Consider the following 6,289-nt stretch of genomic DNA (forward strand, 5'->3'; position numbering starts at 1 on the left):
AGCCCGTGTTAGGGAGTGCAGGGCTAAAGGTCCCCAGAACCGCACTCTGGGGCTGAGCTACAGAGCACTGTCCACTACACCCTGGGCTCAGCCTCCCCAGGCCAGCATGACCTCCTGCCCTGGACCCTGGCCTCCACAGATCAACGCCATCCTTTGTATCTGCCATTTAGGAGACTGGGACTCCTGAGGCTGGTGACTCACCCCCTCAGTTATCGTACTGGAGATGGAAAATGGCAAGAAGTGTAGGCACAAGAAGAGTTGAGGGACCCATGAGGATACCTTTGTCTGAGGAAAATCAAGGCAGGACAGGCAGGAAAAAAATGGGGCTTTGTAAAAAAAAATCTGGGGCACAACAGATAGGTCATTAGGAGAACCTGCCTCAGGTGCAGGAACCAGAGCCCCCACCTCCAAGGGAGCTCACGGAGGACTAGGGCCCAGGATTTAGCCCCAGCTACCCCTCTGGCCCAAGCCTGAAGTCTCTAGTTTGTAGAACCAGCATTCCATTCAGTTGATGAAGATTATGCTGAGCATATTCTCCGAAATTGCTTCAACCTTTAGAATTAGATGTAGAGGGAAACCTTGCCAGTTTCCCACCATGTTAAATGTCAAAATGTCAAATTGAATTGCTACTAACCTATGGAAGGTAAACTAATCAGAACAAGAAATTAATAAACAAAGAGAGGTCACACCTGTGCCCCGACAAACTTAGCATTTAAAAATACACCAAAATAACAGCTTTCTTGGGATCTTATTTAAAAAAAAAAAAAAACACCACTCCCCTCTTGCTTGACATTCGAAGGTGTCAGAGGAGGACAACGGTGAAATGCCTCTAGCACACTTGAGACTCTCCACACTGAGAGCACAGGAAACTGACCATCTTGCCACAGATAATAGTCGCCTGCAGCCACATCGGGCTGATGAACAACTTTCAGTGAGTTTTGGGTTAGCACCGTTATGAAAGGAATAATAATGCATCATCCTACTGCAGTTAATATTCTTGATACTAGGGAAGTTAGAAACAAAGCCATCGTCTTAGTCAGTGACCAAGCAACACTGATAAAAGAAAACATTTAATTGGTGGTTCGCTCTCAGTTTTAGAAGGCTAGTTCATGACCAGGAGTAGTAGCTGAGAGCTTCTGATCTGTAGACAGTAGGTGAAGAGATAGAGAAATAGAGGGAGAGAGAGAGAGAGAGAGAGAGAGAGAGAGAGAGAGAGAGAGAGAGAGACTGGGTCTGACATGAGTTTTTGAAACCTAAAAGCCCAACCCCCCTAGTGACACATCTCCAATCCCAGGCCACACCTCCTAATCCTTCCCAAACAGTTTCACTCACTGGTGATCAAGTATTCAAACACATGAGCCTGTGGGGGGTGAGGGGATTCTCATTCAAACCACCACACAGTTTTAGAGCACTTAGTCATAAATGGAATATCTTCATCAAACCCCCCTCCTCGGGGCTCAGGGAGCTATGCAGAAGAGAAGGTGGGAAGATTATAAGAGCCGGATGGATGACACCAAGGAAAGTGTTTTCCAGACCCAGCAGGATTGGCATCCATATGAATTCACAGAGACTGTGGCAACATGCACAGGACCCTCATAGGTTCAAGCCAGATGGGGTCCCAGCTTTGAGATGGGGAAATGGACACAGGTTCTCATCTCTAGCCAAGAAACTATCTGCAATTAACACCCACTTGCAAAGGAAAAATTAGTTCTCCCTGATGGAATCTCATTGGGAATATAAGCCACATTTAAGGGCAAGTCCCATGTCCAGCAGTAGATGACCAACACAAAATGAACTCAATGGTATTTTTGTAGACTTTTGTCTCATATGACTTTGTTTGGGCATTTTTTTTCCATTTTGTGTTTCATGGGTCTCTCTCTCTCTCTCTCTCTCTCTCTCTCTCTCTCTCTCTCTCTCTCTCTCTCTCTCTCTCTGTGTGTGTGTGTGTGTGTGTGTGTGTGTGTGTGTGTGATTGTTCCTGTATAAATATTTATATTTGTGTGTATGTGCATGTATGTTTGTGTATGTGTTTCTTATATCTTTTCTTTTAAAAATTCTTTGTGTGTGTGTGTGTGTGTGTATGTGTGTGTGTGTGTGTGTGTGTGTGTGTGTGTGTATTTGCCTGTTTTCTAAAAAGAGAGAGAAAGAAGGGAATTGGGTGGGTGGGAGGTGTACGGGAACTGGGGTGAGTTGGGGGAGGAGAAACTGTGGTCACAATGCATTGTATGAAGACTATATATATATATATATATAAAGGAATCCTCCTGCTGTAGTGGAGTTCACCTTCTTTTCAGGTTTGTATCGGGTCATCAGGCCGTAACTATGAGCTACAAACTCTGAGGGCCTGACTAGGTTGCTGTTAGTCTGCTAACTGCAGACGGAGACCACTCTTCTTCCTTGAACATGTGTGAGCCCCTTCTGCACGCACAGACTTCACCATGCAGCATCCTCTTGGGAGAGGCAGGTTTGCAAACATATCCCGTGACACCAGTGTGTCTGCCAGAGGCAAGAGGGGCATAAATGTTTCCACTTGTGAGTGAACATGGTGCTAAAATAAAGCACCAGACCCCGTGAGTTGAGACCCCTCTGCTATCGCACTGCCTCAAATGTCCTCCTGCTTTCTTCCTGCCGTGGTGGTGAAGGGAATCCTAGACACACAGCAAACCTGCTTGTGTGGTGAACCTGTGGACTCCAAGAACTCCACATCATGTATGGAGGTGATCTGGAGGTGGTGTTACCCACCCCGACAGCTCTGTTCTTAAGCAAATCTCAACAGTAGCATTTTATGTATTAATATTTCAGTGTATTTCACAGGGAGTATGGACCCATTAGATAAATAACTTCAACACCATTTCACATTTAAAACGAGTGGCAGCCAGCCTTCTGAACTGTCACATGCCCAGTGGGGGCCTGTCACACTGCAACTGTGTGGCTTTCCTCTCTTGTCTCAGGATATTGCCTTAAGACTCAAAATACCTGACATGAAGACTTGCCTGTTACGCCTCTTCTGCTCCACAGTTCCCCCATGTCTGCCTTTTTGTGATGGTCCTCAGTCCCTGAGCTGCAGCCCACACCCCACCTTTCTAAGCACCCCATTAGTGAGACAGTAAAAATGAGACATAATCACACACAGGTTCTTTGGTTCTGTGCAGAAAAACCTCCATCAGGACATAGGTGACATCTGCTTGTATTTCTCTGGGGAGGGGGACTGACTATCTTTAAACAGTCAGAAGACTGTTTCTACAGGCAGAGGGAGGGAGGGAGGGGTAGATGGATGGAAAGATGGGTGGACAGGGATGGATGGATGGATGGATGGATGGATGGATGGATGGATGGATAGATGGATGGGAGAGTGGGTAAGTAGGTGCGTGTGTGTGTGTGTGTGTGTGTGTGTGTGTGTGTGTGTGTGTGTGTGTAGATGAATGGATGGATGGGCTGGCAGAGCTCTGCCCCGAGGCAGGCATGTACACACCTTTCCCTTGGCCTCTGATTCCCTCATGCATGACGTCTTCAGCTTCTTATTTAAATCAGTTAAACTTATATGGAAGTTGCAGAAATAATAGACAGATCCTATCTGTTCCCTGGAGACCTTCATCACTGACCCACGTGGGAACTGACTGCAGACACTTGATTTCTGCTATGCTACATCTCAGTGAGTTCTCCAAGAGCTGGTAGTGTCATATTGCTGTGGTACAGCACCAGTACTGCCCTCCAGCCCGAGGCCCCATTCAGCCAAGGGTCCCTTTCAAAGTCCAGGGCTGAATTAGGACTTCAGTCACCAAGGTCTGGGGGATGAAACAATTCCTCGACTGCCCTTGAATTTAGAGCTCCCACAGACCAGCTGTCAGGTGCTACATCCTTCCACTTGTCCAGCAGAATGGCTTGTTTTTTCCAGAGCACAATGCTCTACCTGGTTGTTTTCAGGGAAGCACATCAGTGTCGCTCATTTGTCCCTGCAGGTCACCTGGCTAACAGGATGTCCGCTGTTGTTAAAGCAACTTAGCAAGCATGATGTGGCTGGCAAGGCAAAGGTCTGCAGTGATGCCCATGGCCTGATGCCCAGAATTCGGAACCTATAGGGCAGAAGGCTTCCAGACTACAGATTAAGAACAGGTGGCAGACAGCTGTCCTAGAGACAAGACTCACTCTGGACTCCTCTTGTGGCTTCCACAGACACAGATCCAAAGAGGAGACAGACAGAGCATGCAGGGCTAGGGAGAGAGCTAAAAACACACCATAACTTTGAAGGTGAAGACTGTCCTCGATACAGGAATGCCATCACTCATACATCTAAGAATGTAGGGCTCCGGAAGGCATGGGTGGGACAAGGACCTCATAACAGAGGACAATTATGTTTATGTTGTTTAGAGCCACCAGGTTTGTGCCAATTTTTTTCTCTTTGCATCCACTGAAAATGAATACATGTGGCACACATTAATTAAAAAGCAATTAATTCTTATTTTCTGGGGAGATGCTTGGAGACCAGTTGAGTTTCCTGTGCATCAGAAACCTGCCTGCCAAGTTGGCGTCCTTGGAGGGCTCCTGCCTAAATGAATGGCTGCTGACATGCTGCTAGCGGCAATCGCCTGAGCCATGCTCAGTGGAAGATTTTTTGTAAGACAGAGCACTTCCAGCCGCCATGCCTCTACCCGGTGTTCACAGTGCTCTGGGGTAGCGCCATCCCTGGGTAGAGGTCCCTGCTGCCCATGCAGTTTCCCCTCCCTCCTCTCCTCATAGTCCCTCCCCCCACCCCTTTCTCTCCCCTCTCCCCAACCCACTCCTCCCCCATTCCTGTTCAGAAAAGGGCAGGCCTCCCATGATTATCAACAAAACATGCCATATCAAGTTGCAGTAAGACTAAGCATCTCCCCATGTGTTAAGGCTGGGCAAGGTGACCCAGTATGAGGAGTAGGGTCCCAAAAGCCAGTAAAAGAGTTGGAGACAGCTCCTGCTCCCACTGTTAGGAGTCTCATAAGAGGACCAAGCTACACAACTGTAACATATATGCAGAGGGCCTAGGTCAGTCTCTTGCAGGCTCCCTGGTTGTCAGTTCAATCTCTCTGAGCCCCTATGAGCCCAGGTTAGTTGTTTCTGTGGGTTTTCTTATCGTGTCCTTGACTCCTCTGGCTCCTACAATCCTTTCTCCCCCTCTTTTGCAGAATTCCCCAAATTTTGCCTAATGTTTGGCTGTGTCTTTGTCTCTGTTTCCATCAGTTGCTGGATGAAGCCTCTCTGATGACAATTGGGCTAGGCACCAATCTATGAGTATAGCAGAATGTCATTAGGCATCAGTACAATGATATGTTTTTTTTTGCTCTAGTCATGTTTGGTTCTATCCTAGGTCTCTGGGTCATCCAACCTCTGGGTCCTGGTGCTCCAGACAGTGTCAGGAGTGGGCTTATTATCCTGGCATGGGTTTTAGGCTATACCAGTCATTGGTTGATTACTACCTCAATCTCTAGGCCACCCTTACTTCTCCAGTACATCCAATTGGCAGGACAGACTGTAGGGCGAAGGTTATATGGTTGGGTTGGTGTACCAATTCCTCTATTTGAAGTCTTGCCTGGTCACAGGAGATGGCCAGTTCAGGTACCGTAGCACATTCTTCCAAGCGGACAAGAAGGCATCCTGCATTCACCTTGTACTTTCACCATCTTTATCCCAGAGTTGGTATTGAGATGCCTGTTTGCTGTGTGTACCTGCATGCATGGTATGTGTACATATAGACATGTACACGCAGGTATGCATGAGGCTGCATTACATATCTATGTATACACACAAGTCCATTTGTGCATGTGCATAAGTATGTACATTTGTGTGTTTGTGTGCTATGCATATGTATGTATCTGTGTGTGTGTGTGTGTGTGTGTGTGTGTGTGTGTGTTGCTTGGGTCATCTTGGTCATCTGATCACTTTCTCTCCCAGACCAGGTGATTTCAGTGGCTAGAGTCCCTAGACAATCTTAGATGACCTGTTTTCCTTGGGACTCCTCTTCGGGCTTCTCCTGCTTCTCCATAGAGGGAATGCCTGACCCAAGATATTCCAAGAGCCTGGCTTCCCAGAAATTCTGTACCATCTGGGGGCAGTTTGGAAAATAGCTCATTGTGGTCCCAGGATGCACAAGCCTGCTGCCTGAGAACGAGATAAGAGTGAAGCCCAGGGACTCCAAGGGTGCTGATGGCAGGCACAGTCTCCCCCACCAGAGAGCAAATAGCCTAGGTGGATGATCAGACAGCCTCGGACTTCCCTACGTCTGGAAGAAGCTGGAAGGGCAGCTTTACCATGGCCT

Source organism: Peromyscus leucopus, chromosome 1 (genome assembly GCF_004664715.2).
Source record: "Peromyscus leucopus breed LL Stock chromosome 1, UCI_PerLeu_2.1, whole genome shotgun sequence".
Lineage (NCBI taxonomy): Eukaryota > Metazoa > Chordata > Mammalia > Rodentia > Cricetidae > Peromyscus > Peromyscus leucopus.